This window comes from Tursiops truncatus, chromosome 2 (genome assembly GCF_011762595.2).
Source record: "Tursiops truncatus isolate mTurTru1 chromosome 2, mTurTru1.mat.Y, whole genome shotgun sequence".
Taxonomy (NCBI): Eukaryota; Metazoa; Chordata; class Mammalia; order Artiodactyla; family Delphinidae; genus Tursiops; species Tursiops truncatus.
The window spans coordinates 151,840,030-151,863,226 of record NC_047035.1 but is presented as its reverse complement, the minus strand read 5'-3'; the positions used below and the strand labels follow the sequence as shown (position 1 = coordinate 151,863,226).

The window sequence follows — 23,197 nt, the reverse complement described above, 5'->3', positions numbered from 1 at the left end:
ACCTCACCACCCACATGTAAGCCCCTCCCGGAAATGCAATTTCCTCTTCCAGGAAATAAAGGTGTGGAGAACTTCTGAGCAGCAGCCATGTTTATAAAACAATGAGACAAAGTCTGACACAAAACAGAAATGCCTTGTAGTCTGGGGAAGGGAAGGCTGGCTATACAGGATGCTGGGGTCAGAAAGGTCTACAGGTATCCCTAACGCCTACATGTAACAAGAACAAATCGGGATTTTTTTTTTCTTTTAGATGAGATTCAACACAACAACAACAACAACGCCTTTCTAGACATTTGTTGAATATTGTTTTAAAAGATCCAGTCTTCAGATTAATGGGTTTCCAATCGTAGGACTATATGGTTATATAGTAGAGTAGCACGGGTCTCCAGGGACCATTGTCCAAAAGAGAGAGAAGCAGAAGAAGGAGGGTATGGCTATAGAATGGAGGCAGTATTCAACAGTGCCTAAGGGAGCCGTTTCAGACTGGCTTGAGTTTGAATACTGGTTGTGGTACTTTTTTTTTTTTTTTTGCTGTATGCGGGCCTCTCACTGTTGTGGCCTCTCCCGTTGCGGAGCACAGGCCCCGGACGCGCAGGCTCAGCGGCCATGGCTCACGGGCCCAGCCGCTCCGCGGCATGTGGGATCTTCCTGGACCGGGGCACGAACCGGTGTCCCCTGCATTGGCAACCAGTGCGCCACCAGGGGAGCCCCTGGTTGTGGTACTTTATTAACTATACGATTGTGGGCAAGCTGCATAATCCTTCTAAGCTGCATTATTCTCGTCTCTAAAATAGAGATGATGATAGTGATGATAATGAGGATATAATATCCACCTCTTAAGATTGTTGTGAGGATTAAATGAATAGTGCATCAAAGGTGCTCATCACAGGGCTTCCCTGGTGGCGCAGTGATTGAGAGTCCGCCTGCCGATGCAGGGGACACGGGTTCGTGCCACAGTCCAGGAGGAACCCACATGCCGCGGAGCGGCTGGGCCTGTGAGCCATGGCCGCTGAGCCTGAGCATCCAGAGCCTGTGCTCCGTGACGGGAGAGGCCACAACAGTGAGAGGCCCGCGTACCGCAAAAAAAAAAAAAAAGTGCTCATCACAAAAATAACTAATTAAAAAAATGAAAAGTGCTCATTACAGCCACTGGTAGATACTCAGTATATGATCATCATCATCATCATTTGAAACTTTTTAAAAGCCACAGACTACTGACTAAATTAAAAGGACATATGACTTTCCCTTGAGCCCCTACATGTGATTAATATTTAACCTTCTCAAATAGTCATTTCTCAAATAGTCATTGAAAACCCCAGCAAGGAGGAATGAGTGGGTTTGCTGTCTCCCAGGCCCTGCAGCCTCTGGCAGTCTGCCATCTCTCTTCCGTGTGACAGGCTCTGCTTAAGGATGGTTGTGGAGAGCCAGGAGGAAGGCATCTCGAACCAGGAGGTTTCCCAGAGAGAAGCTGGGCCTCTCAGTGGGGGTCGTTTCTCCAGCTCTGCCACCTTGTTCTCAGCCATAGATGCATCTTCCCACCAAATCTCAATAGCATATATACAATGGGCGCCTACTGTGTGCCAGGCTCTGGTGACATCACAGTGAGCCCACACAGCCAATGTCTGTCCACACTCACACCTCCTGGCTACTATCTTCCAAGAGGTGGCAGCCTCTCTGTTGGATGATCCGGGCCCCAGGGTCCATGCAGTGCTGTTACATATTGATAAGTGTGAGAGACAGCAAACTTTTCAGGGAATATATTTTTATCTGTAAAAGGTGTGTGCGTTTGCTTTGCTGAATTTATACAGATTAGGGGGTAAAGTCAGCATATCTGGCTTCCCAGCACAGGCCTGCCACAAGGCAGCTATGTGAATTAAGTCAGTAAACCCTTCTGGGCCTCAGTTTTTCATCTTTAGAAGTTTGGGACTAGCTGTAGTCTGAGCTGTAGTCAGCTGACGGTCTATACTTGCATGATCGGAAGCGCGCTGATCCAAGGTTAGGCTCTTCCATACATTTTTAATCTCCCTCTCTTAAAAAAAAAAAAGAAAAAAGAAAAAAAGACAAAACAAAGGACTATTGTTTTATTTCTTAAACTAACCTGGGCTTAGTATATTATAGCAACAAAAGCCTACAGCAAGTACATTTTAATCATTTCGTGGCCTAATTGAGAGGGAACGGCCCTGCAGTACTGGTAACCAGTATAGAGATTTCCTAACCTGAATGAAAAGTTAATTCTACAGAGCACAGGAAAAAGCACCCCAACTATCCTCATCACGATCATCAGTACCACAAACCAGGCGTAAAATCTTCCAATGACAAATGCACTGATAAGACATTGCACTGCAGCTTCAAGGGCTGTCAAGTTCAAAGCAATGCAACTTGGAAATGATATATAAAACGACTGAGCAGGAACAGTCAGAGGTAGGCCACAACCGAGGAAAGATTATCTAGCGGACAGAACGGCACCAAATCCTTCTCAGGTGGGTCGTTTTAAAAGAATAGGGTTCTAGTCCTTTCTAGTGGAAAAGCTGGCAAAACAGCTGAAGTTCATTTTACCTAATGACCTCGAGCCTTCCCGTGGGAAGGCTCGTTTCGCTTTTCGGTTTGGTTGGATGGAGAGTCACGTGGACTCGGGGCTCCTCTGCCCGCGCGCGGCGCCTGGCTCAGTATCCCCAGCGCGGGGATGGGTCCTGGTCTCAGGGCCGAAGCCGCCGCGAGCGGAAGCGCGGGGAGGAGCGCTGGGCGGGCCCTAGAGGAGAGCTGCGCGCGGCGGGTGGTGCGCGGGCCGCGACTCCGGGGAGGGTGTCGGGGGAGCAGGCTCGGCGGTGGGGCCGCGGGGTGACTAGCGCCCTCTGGCCGGCGCCGCCCGCGGGCGCACCCACCGCGCCGGCACCCCGCTCCCGCGCAGCCACCGCCGCCGCCGCCGCCGCCGCCCAGCCGCGAGCTCGGGCCACTGTCGCCCGCAGGTAGGTCCCTGCGCCGGGCGCCGACCGGGAGGGCAGGAGGCGCGGGGCCGGGGCCGTGCGCCCTGCGAGGGGCGGGGGGTGGCCACCCAGCTCGGGCTCTGGCTCCCAGCCGGTCCAGGAAGGGGCGAGTAGGCTGATGGCGAACTCGGAAACGGCCACTCGAGCCGCAAACTTTGGGTCTAGTTTCCGTGGTTTCTCGCGCGCGGGGTGCCCGGGATGCGCGGACCTTGGCCGGGCGGAGGCCACTGGGGAAGGGGCCGGGCCGCCTCCTCTTGCTTCTGGGGTTTTCTCTCACCTGAACGAACGGCTTGGGTGGGAGGGAGGGAGGAGGGAGGAGGGCGGCGGAAAGTTTTGTGTTCTCGGCACGTATTGGGAAGGAGAGGTGTTTGATGCAGTGGCAACCTGTCCGCAGAGGAAAATAACCAGTTTTCTTGGCATTTGTTAGAGGATCGGATAGGGCTGCTAACACTCGCTTCTAAACAAACTTGGTTTGTTTCCAGGGGCCGTTGTCGGGGCGAGGCCGGTTTTGATAGATACAAAGAAAAAAAAGGGGGTGCTTCATGCCGTAATTGTGGGTGAGAGCGGTTTTTTTCCTGGTACTCAATCCTGTAACCTTGGTAAGAATGTTTTTCAGCTTTGAGGGCCACACGTTAAGAAAGTAGAGTCAGTGTCTTTATTTTATTGGGTTTTTAAGGGCCCCGGTTATCAGTGTGAAATGGACCTTTCATGCTAACGGCTCGGCACTCCCCACGGGGTCAATGAAGAGAGGCCCGAGGCGGCCTCACCTGGGACATGCTGGGATTTCTGCAGGATCAGCACTGCTGAGCTGCCTCGTCCTTCGGGGCTGTCCTGATCAGAGTGGTGCTAAGAAAAGATGATTCCGTGATGGACCAAGCTGACAAGGAAGGAGGTGGTGACACGGGGAGAAGAAGGAGAGGACACCGCTCTGTGTCCGTGGAGAGAATGACCCAGACCAAGGATGATCCATCCCTAGGTAGCGGTAACGTGCGGGTCCTGCAGGTGCCCTGCCCTTTCTGAACACGAGTCTGGTTGTTGCTCTCCTTACATTGTTCTCTAGAAGCTGTGATCACCACCGTCCTTTCCTGTTGGGGATACTTGATAGACAAGCCCTGTTCGTAAGGTCCCCCCCCAACTCCTACCCCACACCCAAACTTGTGAATCACCATCTTCATTTCCCCCATAACTTATCTTTGTTAACTCTTGTAAAATGGCTGTCTCACCGCGGATACTTAATGTCTTTTAAAAAATGCTGTGTCTGGTGGGAAGGAGGGTGACATTTACTAATTTGGTTGCAAATTACTTTTGAAGTTTATGCACAGCTGTTTGAAATCCCTCGGAGATCAGTGCCATTGTTTGAGGCAGGTGTCTGCCACAGACTGATCTGGTTAGTCTTGTGCTGATTGAACTGTATATATATTTAAAGAGGCAACATGGGAAGAGCTTCTAAAACCTTCAAAGCCCCAGCTGTGGAACTCCTCCAAGTTAGCAATTAAGTCAAAATTAAGTCAAAATTAAGTTGTTTTTTTGGGGAGTTCCCCCCCATAACTTTCCTCTCTGATTTCAAGAGTAACCTGTCGGCATCACCAGCCTTTGTTTCAGCCCCTGTGATTTTTCTTGTAAACTTTTAAAATGTAAACTTCCAGGGAGGACTCTTGTCACCTCCTCCGCCTTATCACTTGTTCGCTTCCGCCACTGTCTTGTGTGATGGTTGCTCAGGATGGCAGGTGGCTCTCAGACGAGCTTGAGCTGCTTTCCTTCTCCCAGACCCTCCTCCCTGCAACAGACACTCCCTATTGAGTCTGTTTGGAAGATACATAGGTCAACACTGGAACTTTCTTTTGTGTCACTTGTCTTTTGGGTATGCAGGGATATTGTTCAGTATGTCACACTGTGGTCCTTCTTCAAATCTCAACACTGAGATGAGATTTCTCTTGTTCACAGCAGGTCCTGGAGGCTCCCTCGAATAGCCCATTTGTCTTTGGCCATTTCTATAAAGGTCCCTCATGCCATTGTAATATATTGTCTCTCTTCTGTGGAAAAGACGAAATTCTTTTGTGTCATGAATTTGGTGTTTTATCTAAAATTCCATGTGGACTGGGTTCAGGATTTTCTTTTGAGAGTGTGGGCTTCTGGTAGAAATCTACCAGGAGATTCAGGAGTAAAGCTCCACAGATCTCCTTATAATGCAGAATTTGACGATAGGACATTTGCCTTCCTTTAAAATAGGAATTGGAATTAGTACTTCCTGTTCTTAGTGCATTTCATGTTTTAGAGTTACTGATTATGTTGTTGGCCTTTGAAAGTATTGCTGATATAGTAATCAAATGTGACTGTTAAGGGTATTTTTGATTTCAGGTGGCTTCCATTTTAGAGGGTTCAATCTTTTATCTGTTTTTCAAGTAATTTTCACAAATCATTTCATAAAAATAAAAAATGGTTGTAAGTCCCAGAGAATACCGATGTATAATGTGGTTTCATATTTACGTAATTTTGTTGCCCAAAATCAGATTGTAATTAAAAAGTAGGGAAATTAGTCTTGTGGTGACATGACATAGCATTAAACTCATTCTTTCTGTTTCTGTCTATTTTAAAACGTTAAGTGTCTCGTTTTCAAGCAGCAAATCATTCAGGTTTGCTTTCTAATATGTATTTTAACTGTTAAGGCAGAAATTAGGAGAAACTCATAGGAAAACATGATGTCGAGGCAAAAAAGATATAAGGTGTTTCCTTGCAATAATGGAAACATCTTTCATTATTTTAACCTGTCAAGCACTTAGACACATTGCTCTGTCATCTAAAGATATCCTTGGTGCAAAATGAGAACCAGAGGTTTCTGAAATTAGGAATAGCACATCCTAAGCCTGCAATCGTGGATTTCTGCTCTGGGATTAAATTAGCGGATATTCAAAGCCACTCACTCTGGCAGCATATACTTCTACAGATTGATGTTAACTTTTGTTTTTTCAGTTTTATTGGAGCGTAGTTGATTTACAATGTTAGTTTCAGGTGTACAGCAAAAGTGGTTCAGTTATACATACACATATATCCTTTTTCAGATTCTTTCCCCATATAGATTATTACAGAATATTGAGTAGAGTTCCCTGTGCTATACAGTAGGTCCTTGTTGGTTTTCTATTTTATATTTAGTAGTGTGTTTATGTTAATCCCAAGCTCCTAATTTATCCCCCTTCCACACACATTTCCCCTTTGGTAACCATAGGTTTGTTTTCAAAATCTGTGAGTCTGTTTCATAAGTGAGTTCATTTATATCATTTTTTTAAAAAATTATGATGTTAACTTTTGAATTAAGCTAATAATATTGATGGTAATCAGAGCCAATAAAAGCAATAAGGCATGGTTTTATGGATGTATTATTATTTACAATTTATGTGCCAGACATTATACTCAGTTTTATTTGTATTTGACGGACATTACTGTCTGCAATGTTTAATCTTCGCGAAGCTTATATAAATTTGATATCACCATCACCACCACCATCACCATCCGAATTCTGCAGATGGGGAAACGGAGGCTCAGGGAGGTTGAGTCGCTTGCCCAGCTCTTCCAGCTGGTAACTGTTAGAATCAGGTGTGTGTGATCACCAAGCATTGCCATAAACCACAGAGCTAGACGACCTACCAATTAAATATTTTAAATTGTGATAAAATACACGTAGCAAAATTTCCCATCTTCCTCATTTTTAAACGTGCAGTTCAGCGGCATTAAGTACATTCACGTTGTCATGCAACTACCACCACTGTCCATCTACAGAGCTCTTTTCATCTTGCAAAACTGAAACTACGTACCCATTAAACAATAACTCCCCATCCATCCCTTCCAACAGCCCCTTAAAACCTCCCTTCTACTTTCTCTCTGAATTTGATTACTCTAGGGACCTCATATAAATGGAATCTGACAGTATTTGTCTTTTTTGTGAATTGCTTATTTCACTTAGCTTAATGTCCTTCAGGTTCCTCTGTGTTGTAGCCCGTGGCAGAATTTCCTTCCTTTTTTAAGGCTGAAGAAGATTCCATTGTATGTATCCACCACATTTTGTTTATCCATTCATCTGTTCATGGACGCTTGGGCTGCTTCCACATTTTGGCTTACGAGTAGTGCTGCTGTGAATATGGGTGTATCTCTTCAAATTTCTGCTTTAGATTCTTTTGGCTGTAGACCCAGAAGTGGAATTGCTGGATTAGATGATAATTTCGGGTTTAGTTTTTTGAGGAGCCATCACACTGTTTTCTGTGGCGGCTGCACCATGTTACGCTCCCACCAACAGCACACGAGGGTGTCAGCGTCTCCCGTCCTCTGCAATACTCGACACCCATTATTTTCTGTTTTTTGACAGTTGGCATCCTAATGGGTGTGAGGTTAACCAATTAACCAGTTAGCTTTTTACCAAATCATTTGGTGCCCGACGTGCGGGTTCTCTGGGCCGATGCTGCTCCTGAATTAGTTTTTTCCTATCTCACCTTGTGTTTATGTCCCTTTTTCTAGCGAAGAATAACTGGAGGACTTATTACTCCAGCACCTCCTGGAGGACTAGGGAACCCATGGGCAGGAGGGCTCCTGACAGATAAACACCGCGTCTCTGTAGGGAGGGCTGCCCCTGCTTATGTGAAGGACCTCGTGGTTTAGCAATGAATAGTTGTTGAGAATCAAGTAAGCGTGGCGTTAGTATTAATGACACTAAATGTGCAGAAGATTAGGTAAAGGTTGAGTTATCTCTCATATGTGACCAAAACAACACAAATTCTTTTTTTTTTTTTTTTTTTTTTTTTTTTTTTTTTTTTGCGGTACGCGGGCCTCTCACTGTTGTGGCCTCTCCTGTTGCGGAGCACAGGCTCCAGACGCGCAGGCTCAGCGGCCATGGCTCACGGGCCCAGCCGCTCCGCGGCATGTGGGATCTTCCCAGACCAGGGCACGAACCCGTGTCCCCTGCACCGGCAGGCAGACTCTCAACCACTGCGCCACCAGGGAAGCCCAGGACAAATTCTTAGGACAGTGGAGAGAACCAAAAAGTTGATGGCTGTGGTTTCATCCGTCAAGCTGTTGTTGGGAGGCGCAGAGCCGCACGCTGTGCTGTGTAACCCACCCGGGGCGGAGATGCGGACAGATGAAGGGGAAATTATAAGTGTGATGCTTTCATCATGTATTGGGTTGGCCAAAGAGTTCATTTGGGTTTTTTTTATAACGTCTTATGGAAAAACCCAATGAACTTTTTTGGCCAGCCCAATATTTGTATTGTTATATGTCAGTTTATATGACAACGTTATATGTGTAGTTTGTCTGTTTCTTTCTCTAGAGTATAAACTCCCTGAGGGCTGGCGTTTGTCTGTAGCCGTATTCCCAGCTCCTACAGTAGTGCTGGCACGTAGTGAGTAAATGAGTGCAGAATGAGTGTGTAAGCGCTGTACTAGGGACATACGTGGTGTCATGGGAGCACTAGATCTGGGGTGTCTGAGAAGACGTCCCAGAGAAAGCAACGGCTCAGCTGAGACCTGAGGGGTAGATGAGGATGTTCTGGAAGGTGGGAATGGCATTTTAGGATAGCTGGGAGCATGACATCCTAGTGAGGGAAAGGAAGACAGTCTGGTTTGAGCACAGCTGGTGAGTGAGTAGAGGGGCTGAGCCCAGAGTTCCCCCTCAAAGTGTGCTACTGGCATCGACTACACTCTTTAGTTGAAAGTACAAAGAGCAGCCCCTTAGTTGCCCTTGGCTATCTTACCCTCTTTCCCGTCTCAGCCCTCTACTCAGTTCACACTGAGTAGATGCTAAAATAAGCATGTAGCAAGTAGAGTGTTGCCAAGATACGGGGGAGTTTCCAAAGCAAGCCAAATGCTGTGAGTTCATGGTCAGATAAGACAACTCTTCTCAGCCCAGGTGAGCAAGAAGCCAAGTCTTTCATGAAAGTCAGCTGACCTTTCTTTCAGTTTGGGGAGAAATTCACGTCAGCTGCGTGTGTAGCGCTTTTAGAGCAGTAGTCTTCAGCATTTTCCGTTCTGTGGTCCGTGAATGTTTTCAGTGATAGAAAAACGGGCCTCTCACCCAGTGTTTTTTAAACTGCAAGACACAATCCATTATTGGATTATGGAGTTAACTTACTGTGTTGGAACAAGCATATCTTTAAATATGAAGTCGAATGGAACAGAAAAGACCAGCAGGCATTTCATGTAGCAAGAGTAGTTCATGAAAGTTTGGGTCCTGGAGTTTGGGACATGTGTCTTACCCAAAAGCTTGAAAATGATAGACCCGTGACATTTAGTTTTCTATAATGTTCCTTTTAAGTTATAGAATCACACAGGCGCAGGCCTGGAGGGAGGGCAGGAGAAAGTGACGTTAGTTGGGCGATCACCATGCAGGTGCCTGGATGCATGGAATTATCTCCTCCTACGGTACTGCTCATTGGGTGGCATCTGCAGTTTACAGAGGAGACGCTGAGGCTTGCAGAGCTTAAGAAACTTGACCGAGGGTTACCCGACAAATGACTGTGAACCCTGATCTCTTGGCTCACAATTTAATCTTCCTTTCAGGCCTCCATAGATTGTATTCCCGCAATTTGAAGACATCTTCTCAGGGAATGTGTTATAACCATATTCCACGTTAGTTAAGAGCAATAGGGACTTTGGGATATACCCCATCAGCTTCTTAAGGAACTAAGTCACATAGGAAGAAGTAGTATTGATTAAACAGACCAGGGCTGTTGACAAAGATGAAAAGGGCCACTCTTTCCTCCCCCCTGAAGCTTTCTCCCTGCTGCTGGGCGAAGCAGCCTCCGTGGAGCCATGTGAGGCGCTGCGCTTTCCTTTCTAAAGCTGGGATCCCTGGGGCCATAGCTGAGTCCCACTGTCTCCTTTTCGCAGTGTGTATCCAGAGGCTAATGAGTTTCTACTGGACAAAGTGATGCAATTATGCAAATTCCTGGTGCGTGATTCCATGATCTCCAGCACCTGCCAGGCTTTCAGACTTTGCCTGGTCAACTCTCTTTCTACAGCAGCTATTTCAGACCGTCTCCTGCCACCGTCACCCCCTCAGCCGGCTTCGCTGAGAAAATGGAAGTTTTCCTGATGAAAACCACCTTACCCTGAGATCACAGGGCTACAAGCCCAACTCTGTCTGGATCCACCCTCCCATCCTTCCCGTCTTTTACAATGAAGAAAAAAGAAAAAAAGCCTCACCTAACGTTCATCCTCCATTGAAGCTCTGGAATCCATTTCTTCTTCCTCCTTGAGAATCTCATTCTCTTGATTATGTCCTCTTGCACCTGTATTTTCCTTCCCTCCCTCATGCTTGGCCCCATTCTCACTGTACAGACATGCTGAAATCCCTCCCTTCTTTGAAGAAAAAGGCCATCCTTCTGTGCCTCCCTCCAGGTACTTCTCTCTTTCCTCCTCTTCACAGCCAGACTCCTTAAATTGTCCTCTGCACCTGCTGCTCTGTGTTCTCCCTCCGTGTCCTGGCCACAGACATCTGGCATTGCCTCTGGGAATGGATCCCACTCCTGTTCCCTTTTGCTGATTCTTGCTATAATTCCTCTCCCGTCTTCCTTGACTTCTCTGCAGCAGACAGCTACTGAGCACCTCTGGATTCTCTGAGCAACGTCTTCCTCCCATCCCCCCTTCCCGTTCTCCTTCCTTCCTCTCTTGTGCTTTTCAAGCTACTGCTCTCCTTTCTGTCCCCTGGAAGGTTGATGTTCCTCAGTGTTCTCACCCCATGGGTAACCTCACCGCTCACTGACCTTAACAGCCACCTCCTGGCTGACCACTGCCCATCCATGACCTATCCAGAGTCCTCTTTTGCTGCTGCTTGACGGGCGCATCCAGCACCCCATGCCCCACACTGCAGGTGTTGTCTTCCCCTTTCTCTTTCCACAGACCCGCCTCCCGTTCTTTTCTGTGTCTGGTGCTGGCATCAGCTGTCCTTGCACAAAGAAACCTGGATGTCCTCCTTGACTCGTCACCTCCGCAGCTCAGCCCAAACCAAGTTCTGTTACCTGCACCCCCTGCTTATCTTTTTACTCCATCCGCCTTCTCCAGCCCCCACGCTATTTGCAGGTCACACCATTTCTCTTCTGGATCACTGCCAGAACCTCCTCACTGGTCTCTGTTACTGTGGACTGTCCTCCGTGCTGCAGCTGGGAGGATCCTTCTAGAACCCAGATCTGAGCTTGTCACTCCTTGCTTTAAACTCTCCAGTGGCTACCCAGTGTACTTGGAATGAAAGCTGGACCCTGTAACATGAATTAGAAGGTTCTAGTTGGTCTGCACTCCCCCGTCCTCTCCAGCCTCATCTCTCCAGCACCACACACATCACTTTCCTCCAAGTCCAAGCCTCTTTGGGTTCCGTAGTGGTTCTGTGCATCCTACTGCCTCATGGAAATTTCTGCCCTACCTCTAATCCCTCCTTCCTTTGGCTATTCTCTACATTTTCAGTGCCTCACTTAGATAGTTTTCCTCTGGAAAACTCTTCCTCCAAATTAGGATGTTGTTGCCTCCCACATGTCCTTAAAGCATGTACGAGATCATCTATATACAGCACTTAGCCCCATGTGTGGCAACCAGTCAGTACACGTTAGCTGGCACGGCACTTAGCATATACTGGTTTCTTTACCTTTAGATGTTCCAAATAGATTGTAAACTCTCTGAGGGCAGAAGGCACATTCTCTTATTCTTGATTGAATCCCTGGTATCTAGCACTGTTTCTGATGCATCGTAGGTGCTCAATAAATATTAGTGGAATAAATAAATGAGCCAAACATTTTAGAACCTTTATTGTCTAAGGGGCTGTGTGCTAATCCCAACCTAGTAGTTTAAATGTCTACACAAATAGAATCATTATCATCTTCAGCAGTTTTTGCCTGTGGGTCTCTGGAATTATCTAGATACATTCTACCACAGAGAGTTGAAGGTGATGGGAAACATTTAAAAATGGGAAGACGCAAAAAAAAAAAAAAAAAAAAAAAATGGGAAAACGCATCTTGCTACAAGGGAAAAACTCCATCTCCCCATCTCTGTGGTATGATTTTCTCCCTCTGTCATCCTCATAGTTTCTCACTTTGCTGGGAGATGCCAATAATAAAAGGCAAAAAGATTAGGAATGATCAGGAAATAAAAAGTAATATTGAAATATTCTGAAATATCCTACAAGGTTGAGGCAGTAGGTAAACATTAAATGCAGATATACAGCAGACGCAAAATTATTTTAATGAAAAGAAATTATCAAAGGGTAAAAGGTTAAAAAATTTAATGAAACGATAAAAGATTTTAAGGATTCTTCAGAACAAAATCATCATGATCTTACACTTCATTAAGGTAAAAAGTAAAAGACTAAATTTGAGAACTAGGACAATAAAGGCATGCCAAAGATTCAATAATTGAGAGTATTCAAAGAAAAATAGCTTAAAGAGTAATAATTTAGGGGACTCACTGAAAGTGTAACCAGAAATATGGAACCAGCGGAGGAAAATAACATAATATTTAAAGAAGATTAAAGATAAATCCCAGCAGTAATAAAGTGAGCACCAGCCTGGGCTTCTAATGGCAAGTAACGCACAGCTGAAACAATGTTAAAACTGGAGCTTAGGGTTTTAACCTCAAAAGCCTGTGTCACCCCAGTGGGATTTCAGAGGCAGTTTGTAGTATACTTGCTGTGTGAATGCCATCATGTTTCAGGGGAAACGCTCTGTGAGTTCCACTGTGACATTCCCCCCCCCGGGGGTGGGTGGGGGAATCACACAAGGGCAACCAAAGAGTTATGCTCATCTTTGACTGCAGAACAAGGGAGACATTTCTCCCTGTGTGAGACTCAGCACCCCTTCCTTCCAGAGCCTAATGGCTTCTCCATCCCATGTATCCTGCTTTCCTTTGGGAAATAAGAAAATCAGGTGGCCCCCCAAGTGCATTCCTCACTGTGTTCATGGAGCCTCTTCTCAACCAGAGTCCCTTTAGCAGTCACCCAAGCAAGTGTCTTTGTGTGTTGTACCTTTTCTGTGTAGCTTGTAACGTGTTACCCTCCCTCTTATGCTTCCTCGTGTCTCTGGGGACTTGAGATTCTGTCTAGCTCATAAGCAGAGCTCAATAACGATATTCGAATTCAATTAGTGTTTCCTGAGGAAGCTCACCTATTCCAGGTCTTCTATTTCCTTCTCTTTCTTAAACTCTCGGCACAGAGCTCAGACCGCATCTTGATTTGCGGAAGTCATGAAGCCTCTCCTAGTCTGGGAATAGATTTTATTTTTCTCTCATCGCTAACAAGAAGGATTCTGACTTTGAATGTCACATTTTTCAGGGCCTAATCGTTAGTGCTAAGAGCCCTAAGCACTGCAATGTTGGCCTGTCTGCTTAAGGTGAATGTTAAGGGTCTGGCTCAGAAGTGGTGCATAGGGCCAAGTACTACGTTACAGTTTGGCGCATTGACGTCTGTTTGGCCAGACTCTATACCCTGTCACCTGTTGCCTTCCTCCCCTCCCCTGCCCAGTTCCATTGTGCCAGTCCCTCCACCTTGCTTTCCTGCATTTATTTCTCTTGCAATAAATGAAGACATACGGGAGTTGGCACCCAAGGGTATTAATCCAGATTAGGTTGTCTTTTTCAGTAGCAGAGACTGGAGAGAGGCTATAGGATCTTGGGGCATCCTTCCCCCTGCCTTTGTCCAGCTTTTCCATGGCCTTGCCAGTCTTCCCAAGCCATCTAACAGTGAAGGCAGATGGAAGGGTCACAGAAATGGGGGCGAGGAGACCCACGTTCTCATTCCTGCTTTGTCATATTGACCATAAGACGAGTGAGTCGGATGAGGAATCTGTAGGATCCCTCCTGGTCCTAATATTTTGTAGCTGTTTGAGGGGCGGGGGTTCTTTTGATATCTACACATTCTGGTCACACCGGGATTTCACCCAGGCACCTGGTGTGGCGCAGTAGTGGATACATTTCACGGCTCCCAGTCTGTAGTTAGCCCGCTCGTAAGCACAGGTGCAGAACAGAGAATATAACCAGTAGCGTAACCCTTCGCCAGTAAATGGGAGTGCAGTCACCCAAACACTGAAATCATTCCACTGTCATTTAGATTTTGCAAATTAAAACTTCACATGATAACACATTTTTTTCTTCTACTGTGTCAGTGATGACAGTGGCACAAGAAATCTAATAACAACCAGGTTTTCTCAAAATGCCGCTTCTCCAAAAAGAACAACTTGATTTCCTCAGTGGACTTTGTTTCTGGAAGATAGGATCGTGGTGAATAGCATCTTCTCCCCTCTCAGGATGGGAACTCTCTTCATTCTTCTGCATCAGTCATTGGAAAAGAAAAATAAATTAGCATGCATTTTTAAGGACATATTTAGGCTGTACAGATGGAGTGATATTCACAGTAGCCATAAATAAACTCTTTCATCAGAGTAATTCTTACATGCAGCTGAGCCAGTCCTAGATAGCTTTGTAAAACTCCTTTTAATGTTGAAATAATTCAGGGAGAAATAAATTGCATAATTCCAAGTTCTGGAGCAGGGGCAGTCTGAATATTTGCCAAAGGTTCAGCACAAAATACCTTAACCTTCCTCCATTCCAATAAAACGAAGGATTTGACAACAGGGATTCTTTCCTAGTTCCTGGGCATTGAGGCTTGTTATTATTTATAGTGCACTTGGGAACTTTGATGAAAAGTGCTTTAGGAAAGAAAGCCACGTGAGCAGTAGGAAAGGCTTTGCATTACTTATTAAAATAAAATGCAACTTACTTGACCCCAAATTGCCAATATTGCCAAGCATAAACTAGCACATAATTTTAGAAATTAATGAAGGCAAAGTTATCCGTTAACAGTTTCCCACAGGCGGAGCTGGTAGTGAGAAATGTCATCACATAACATCATATTTGAATTTTATTATTTCAGTTGAAATGAAAGGAAGAAGGGCAAGCCTTTCTCTTTCGAGAACAGACTAGAGGTATTCAGAACAGAGAGAATATATCTTCCTTTAAATATACAAAATCGGTTTTCTCCTGAAAAAAATATTGTAGATATCTTCTCATGGAAAAATAGTCAAGATCTCTAGGTCTAAACATCTAGACCCAGAGAGAGATCACACCGTTTATTCAAGTATTGGCCTATCTCAAGACATTTAGCAATATAGCTAAGAAAGCAAATTATAAAGAACCAACAGACGTTCTGCAGGTCCGAAAAGTGAGACATGTGTTTGTTTGGCTCTTTGTCTGAAAACTACCGTTAGGAAAGTTCAGACTGAATTCCAGGGAATTTAAATCCACACACTGCATTTTCTTAGCCTTTTTGCAGGATGGAATCAGAGGATTACATTTTCTAAGAACCATTTTTTGTAAAAGCTTGAGCGCTCATCCGTTAAGTGTGACATAGGCTTGAAATAAGAGTTGGTGATAAGTAATTAAGTGAAGTACAGCTTAGCACATGTTGACAGTGGACCAATGCGATTGTCCTGAACTTGTCAAGGCTGTGGTGTACTATTTATTTGACCTAGACTACTGCTTTGGGTATCAGTCACTGTGTAACAAACTTCCCTGACACTTAGTGGCTTAAAACAACACCGTTTTCTTTGCTCATGATTCTGTGGCTCAGGAATGTGGGCTGGTTCTGCGCCTGACGGATTCACCTGGCGTCTCTCGTGAGGTTGTGCACAGATCTGAGATGGGACCACTCATATATTATATGGCACTGGGTAGGTATGGCTCGAAGACTGGGACATCCCGCTCCCTCTCTTTCTCTCTGTGCGGCTACCTTGGGCTTCCTTTCATGGTAATTAGATTCTCAGAGTGAGTGTTCCCAACACACAAAGGCTCACATCTCTTAAGGGCCAAACTAAGAAGACGCAGAGCGTCACGGAGTTCTACTGGTCCAAGCAAATCCCAGGCCAGCCAAGATCACAGGGAGGGGCCCGGCCAAGTGGCATTGCAGAAGAGCTTTGGAATGGGAGATGCTCTTGCAGCCGTCTGTGGAAACACAGCCTAGCACAAATATTTAGGCTGTTATAGGATAACGTTTCATAAAAGTGACCTCACGTTTATTTTCTGAGATAGAGCCTCTTCACTCTGACAGAAGGACTTGACGAAAACAAAAATCTGATTGCCGTTCTCCGCCTTGCTCTGTGTCACCTACAAAATAAGATCCAGACCCTTCACATGGCTTGCCAGGTCCTTCCCTATCTGTCCCCTGCCTGCCTCTCAGCCTCGCTCTCACCAGGCCCCGAGCACCAGTCGTTCTTCAACCGCCACTTGGTTAGCACAGCTCCACGTGGGACCATGTGCTTGGGATGCACTTCTTCCCATTGCATCCTCACTTGGCTGGCCCCTCAGACATCACTGCCTCTGCAAAGGCTCCCCCACCCCCTGCTGTATGAAAGCATCCTTCCCCCGGTGAAGTGCCCTGTGAGGAAGCCACCGCGGCGGTAATAACACCCCCTCCTCCCCGACCACACCGTGAGCTCCTTGAGGGCAGGGGTCCGAGTCTCTCTCTCCAGCCCTGGCCTTGTCCCCCACAGAGCAAGCGCTCAGGCATTACAGTCAGCATAGTCTACGCACAGGGTAGAGTGGCGGGGTGCCTGGAGGGAAGACCAGAAAACCCCAAACAGGAAGAAGGCGGTGTGAGGAGGTCAGAGCCGTGAAGAGTGAGCCGAGCGACGGAACCGAAGGTGGATGCAGAACCGCCAACGTGCAGAGAGAGAAAGGGAACACGCTAGACGCACAGAGGACGAGAGACGAGTTGAAACAGTATTCAGTGAGAGCGTAGTGTCATGGGTAAGAAGGAAGAAACAGAAGGCTGACATCGGACCCAGCCATGTGCATCCACAGAGATGCGGGAACCGCACCCTGTCGGGGCATCCCGGACGTGCAGTTAAAAGGCGGGGCACCCCGATGCCAAACAATAACACAGCCTCACTCCACTGCACACCTTCTCAACAGGTGACTGCCCGACCAAGAGGGCGGGAGAGAAGTTGGGCAAAGGGAAGAAGAGTTGCTGCTTCCGGGAAAACCTGTGGGACCATCACTCCTCAGTCCACGGTGGTGCTTATTTCGCTGGTCTGAATAGCTTTCCTCCTGGGCCAAATTGACTCAATAACATCAAAGTGAAACTGTTGTACTTGACGCTGGTGACAAGGTTCAGGGGAAGTGGTGTGACTCAGGGGAGGGAGGATGTAGCTAATCCCCAGCGAGGAAGACCCACTTTGAAAGAGCAGGAGCCGCCTTTTGACAAAACAACTCTAAAGGAAGTAATCATCGTGAGAAAATGTTTTCTGCTAGATGGTGGAGGAAGAAGATATGACCATCTTTCCTTTGACTCTGTTGAGTGTATCAGACTCAGTACTAATACTTATAACTAACTTGGATTGAGCTTTTTCTGCATCCAGGAGCTGCTGCGATCCGTTTACATCTATTAACTCACTGGAGGTGGGTCCTGTTATTGTCCCCATTTTACAGACGAGGAAACCAGTTAAACAGCTTGTTCAGAGTCGCCGAGCTGCTAAACCGCAGAGCCGGGATTTGAACGCAGGCAGTTGGACGCCGTAGTCCATGTTCCTAATGCTCTACTTGGTTTAGGCTGAATGTGGCAATATACTGTGTCTACGGACTCACTTTTTAAAAATACTACCTGACAGTGGTATTAATTCTAAGAAATGAGTTTTGAGACTTCTTTCCCTCTTTATATCTCAATTACGGTTTGGGGCACATTTTAAAATGGCAAATTCTATCAGCTCTGGGCGCGCGCGCGGGCGCGCGCGCGCACACACACACACACACACACACACACACACACACACACACAGCTGTAATTTGCAAAGAGCTGTTGAGAAGAAAGTGTGTTTAATTAAAACTGAGTGCGAAATGCAGCCAGGTTAAACTTCTTTGGTGATAACTTTGAAGTTTGAACTTCGACTTTATAAGGCAGTTCTGGAAATGAGAAGAATGACATATTCTTATGCTGTGAGATATACTTAAATTGTTTCTCAGTATATACCTGAGGTAACTTTGTAATTTGCTCTTTAGTCAGTATATCTACGAAATCACTGGTAAGATTCAAATTAATTTTCTGATCCCTTTTATGTCTATTACTTATTAATTGTTGTTATTTGACAAGTTCCTGAAGCACAGGATCCCGAAACGTTGAAAGTGATATCCTTATTCAAGAAAACATGGGCTTCCCAGGTGGCGCAGTGTTTGAGAGTCCGCCTGCCGATGCAGGGGACACGGGTTCGTGCCCCGGTCCGGGAAGATCCCGCACGCCGCGGAGCGGCTGGGCCCGTGAGCCATAGCCGCTGAGCCTGCGCATCGGAGCCTGTGCTCCGCAACGGGAGAGGCCACAACAGTGGGAGGCCCGCGTACTGAAGAAAAAAGAAAACATTTCTTTTGCCAATATTTTCCAAAGAATAATTTAAAAAAATTTTAAGAACTCTGTACTTTATTATTTTTCTGGTTGGCTTGCAAAATAACAACTAGAAATATAATAGATATTTCATATTTGAGCAAATGGACAATTTTCAGAGGTTGAATATAAATATTAGTCCTGAAAATGAGTAAGTAGGAAAATTATAGTAGCCACCGAGGCACATAACACCCACGATGCACCGTCTTGGGGGTAGAAATATAGCGTATCTGTGCTTTCTGTGGCTTCTGTTTTAACCTTATCCTTCTGACCTCCGTGGGCCCCTGCTGCGCAGCCCTCCCCAGCCAGCACTTTTAGAGGATTTATGGGTTTGGCCATAGAGGGAGGGAGAAAGCTGTGACCAGTACAGAGGAATTTGTTTTTTCTTGGAACAGACGTCCCAGCACATCAAAGGGTGACCGCCTTTGGAATGCTACTTCCCACCTGATCTCAAAATACCCTCCAGTACACCGCCTGAAAGTCCTCACTTCCCTTTATTCCAGTACCTGAAATTCTGCCAACTAGAAGTTTAAGAAACACAGATCCTCTTAAAAATGCAAGTACTGCTGAGATTTCCTTCACACGTTAGAGTGGCTTAATCAGTAACTTAGAGAAAACGGGAACTCTTACAAGATGGAGCAGGCGGGGATTTATTCAGTCCACAAGTATTCATTGGTCAAGCCCTTCACTGATCGTTATCGGCGATTGATGCAGGTGTTGGGAATACAGCGGAGAAAAGAGGGCCAAGGTCTCAGCCCTCACGGAGGTAAATAAACAGGATGTAAATAAGATAATTAGATCCTGGCAGTGCTGTGAAATCAGTAAAGAGAGTGAAGAACTAAAGAGAGTGAAGAACTAAAGAGATGAATTTCCGGAACCTGGCCTGTGCTTAGATTACCAAGTGCTTTCTTTCTATGGAGAGGGAGGGACAGGAAAAACATCTGATACGCACTCAGTGCCATAAAATCATGGTTAGAAAAAAAAAGTAAAAAAGGGTGCTGACAAGTCGTCGGGAGATACGGAAAAAGCATGTTCTGTCCCTCCCTGGTCCCAAGTGATACATAACCCTTGTCTTCTTTGTTCCTCCGTGAGGCCCTTTGTCATCACTGGCTCCTTTGTCACCACTGGGTTTCTTTACTGGTAAATGCCTGGGACTTCGTAGGTGGTCGTTGTATTTGTTGTCTAAATAGATATATGGAATCTGACTATTCCGATTCTGATGAGTACTGAGGGGCTGTACCTTTAAAAAAAAAAAATCCACAACTTTTCATTGCTTCTTGCTGCAGTTTCAGCAGGTGGGCAAATGAGTAGAAGGAAACTAAAGGGCTATCTAATTACTTCCCACCCCTGCAGTCCAGGCCCCCAAGCCGTCACTTCCTTTCCTCCTTTTAACCTCCACACATGCCACATCGGAGGAAACATGCCTCGCGGTGCTTGAGAATGCACTTGGTACTGTCTAAATAGTTTACTGAAAAAGGAATACCACTAGTCAATTTTAAAGTCTTTCCCCTGTTGTTTCATCCTAAGGATAAACACTGTCTCTTAGCATTTTCTGATCTTCATAATATTGAGGTAAAAATAAGTGTAGAATTTTAGCAAGTACAAATATGAGTTTTTCTTTCTAGACCTCTCATTTTAAAGGCGAGGAAATGGGGCTCAGATGAGATATTCAGGGTGTCGCAGCTGGTTGGTGGTGGAGTCAAGACCACACTGAAGCCCTCGGGACTTCCACTATATAACTCTGGCTCCGAAGCGGCCTTAATAAATACCAGTGGTCTCCCACGCCAATCTCAAAATTCAACTCTAACCTAAACAATCTTCTTTCTCCTCCTGAAACTAAGTGACCATATCCTCACAAGGGAAGGGACGTGGTCCAGGAAATGATGCTCTTCCAGCAGGCAGGGAGTCCCCTAAGAACTTCATGCTCCCAGGGGCTCCCTGGAGTCAGTCCATCAGCTTTCTTGTCCAAAGCGCTTTCTCAGACTTTCATGCTATACATCCATGACATTTGCTTGCTAAATCATCAGCTTAACTTATTTACCCCATATCTTTTATCTCAGTTTTCTGGTTGTATTTTATCTAAGTCATCTTTACTTTAGTTGAGCTAAAGCTGTGGTTTTGCAAATTAAATCAGCTGTGGGTTTCTGCATATATCCCCTCCCTGTGTCTACTAAGCTTTTTTTTTTTTAACTCACATTATATGTCTGTTTCCATCTTACTCGTTGTGTGAGGGAAGATTTGCTTTGCTGAAGGTTCTTTGAAACATTCAGAACTATTTAGAAGAACACATTTTTAAGCAACCAAAATACTTTTAAATGTCTTGTTTAATCGATATCTTTAGCCCAAGTTGAATTTCCTTAAAGTTTGGAAGTTTGTCCATAATGAAGAAATCATGTGGCTTTTGGGTCTGGACTTTATACTTTAGGCAAAGAGAGGGTGTTTCATGATTCTCAACGTGGAAGAGATTTGGAAAGGCAGATCTTATGGCTAAGATGGAGGAGGAACAGACAGCATGCAAAGACAAGGGGTTGGTACTAATTAGGAATCTATTGTAATAATCTAAGGAAAACGGCTGAAGTTCTCAAGCTAAAAGATTAAAGAGTAAGGATCAAATACAAAAGAAATAACCAGATAAAATTGGTAGGTCTTGTTGCACAGTTGGATGTAAGAGATGAAAAGAAGAGTACTCACAGTTAATTCCAGTATTTCCAGGTTGGACGATTCAGTGGATGGTAATACAAGAGAGGAGAGAGAGGAGAGTCTTGGGCATTGAAGAAAAGGTAGAATTAGTATTTATTTTGTCTGTGCTTGAGCTGGTGGAGGTGTCCAGTTTGTAGTTAAAAGTATAGGACTGAAGGGCGTGCAAGTGTAGTTTAAGAAGAAATGTCCTTTTCGAAGTTACCACTAAGTAGAGAATCAGTGAAGCCAGCAACGTGGGTGAGATAAGCCAGAAAGGAGTCAAGTCAAAACCTGGACATTTCAGAAGTTTAGGTAAAGGAAGTTGAACCAATAGAGTAGCCTGAAGAGGTGGAAAGACAGAAGGAGGGAAGGAGGGGAGTCAGCAGTGTTGTTCAATATCGCGGAAGAAGACCCAGGATGAGCTGGTGGACCTGGAAATTGACATCACTGGTGCCCTTTGGGAGAGCAAGGTCAGCAGAGCGGTAGGCGGCAGAAGCCAAAGGGCAGAGGGTAGAGCAGCTGATGGAAGGTGGAGAAGGGAAGCTTGCTGGTGGAGGAGGGGAGGCGGAGCCATATCTGCAGGAGAAGCCAAGTCACAGCGTGGGCGTGGCCTTACCAGGTTCCTTCTAAATTTAGGGCTCTCTAGAGAAGTGTCATCAGCCACAGCATTTCCCCGGGCCCTGAATCTAGCCACCGCCTCTAAATATCACTGACCAAGCTGTCATAAAGGGGAACTGTTTTCATATGCGTGCCTACTCCAATCTTACCTCCCCTCATTTCAGTTCCAGCCCTTTAATTCCCAGCTCTGAGCCCCATTTCTCTCCTAAAGCTGCCACTGTGGAGTTTTCTGTCTTCAGAAATCTGTGTGGACTTCACCTCCTGGCCTTTGTTGCTTTGTGTGTGAGTCATGTATCCCAGGGACACTATCATCTTCTTGAAGTTAATGTGTTTTAATCCATAGAATCATGAAATATCACCATTTCACACATGAGGACACTGGACCCAGGGAGGTGATATAACTTGGCCTAAGGTCACACAGCTGAATTCAACAACCGATGGTTGAATTGGGCATTGAAAAGGATGGAGAGAAAGATGGGTGTGTTTCTTCCCTAGAATTACTTGAATGAGCTCTGCCAGAGTTCGTTTTTGAGGCTGTTTTTTTTTTTGTTTTTGCTATTTCTGTTGCTAACAAGCACCTTTTTGTTCTGGAGACCTTCCTCCAGATATAAGATACAATTCCATACTATTAGTTATATTTCAAGTTGTAAAACATTATCCTCACATTTCCTGCCTCCCAGAGATAACCTTGATTAAAGTTTTAGGTGCTGGAGACTAGTGACACATTTACAGATTTTGAATTTTAGAGAACAATTTGACAATAACTACTGTAGTTGAAGATGTGTATACACCAGAACCCTGTAGTTCACTACTTTGCGCATATTCTATAGAAACATGCACCCGAGGAGATAGCTGCAAGAATGTTCATAATTGTATGATTAATAAAAGCAAAAAAAACATTGACAGAAGGACGGATAAAGAAATTGTAATATATTCATTTCAATGAAATTCTAAGGAGCAATGATTCTCCAAGTGTGGTCCAGAGACCCCTGGAGATCCTGTAGACTTTGAGGGTGTTCCCAGGTCAAAACTCATTTCACAGCATGACTAAGACCTTTTTCACATTTTCAGTCTCATACTCTGAGTTTTCCAGAGGCTGTGTGTTACGATAGCAACAGACTAAATGCAGAAACAGGTGTCAATAGACTAAATGCAGAAACAGGTGTAAGAGGCCAAATGTCTTCTATTAAGCCAGACATTAAAAAGACTTGCAAAAATGTAAAACAGTGCCACTTTTCTCATTGCTTTTTTGCATTGAAAAATATTATTTAATCGTAAAATATGTTGCTTATGCTAACGTGATAGGTAATGGGTTTTTATTATCTAAAATTAATATATGTGTTTAAAAATCTTCTCATTGTTATTTTCTGATGTGGCAAATATTGATTAATCCACTTAAACCTCTTCGGCATCCTCAGTGATTCTTAAGAAGGTAAAGGAGTCCTAAGACCAAAAATTTGAGAGCTACAGCTATAGAGCAAGGAAAATGAATAAATTGAGATTACATGTATCAAGAAGAATGTATCTCA

The 23,197-nt window shown here is 45.2% G+C and overlaps 1 protein-coding gene across 2 annotated transcripts in view; it reads left to right on the top strand.

The window, feature by feature from the left end:
• The first annotated feature begins 2,824 nt into the window (after nt 1-2,824).
• PRKCQ (protein kinase C theta) overlaps nt 2,825-23,197 on the top strand; it is a 148,625-nt gene continuing 128,252 nt past the window's right edge. For both annotated transcript variants that reach the window (XM_019933224.3, XM_073801523.1), the window contains exon 1: nt 2,825-2,966. The gene's annotated coding sequence lies outside the window, so the exon portion shown is untranslated. The remainder of the gene's footprint in view (nt 2,967-23,197) is intronic.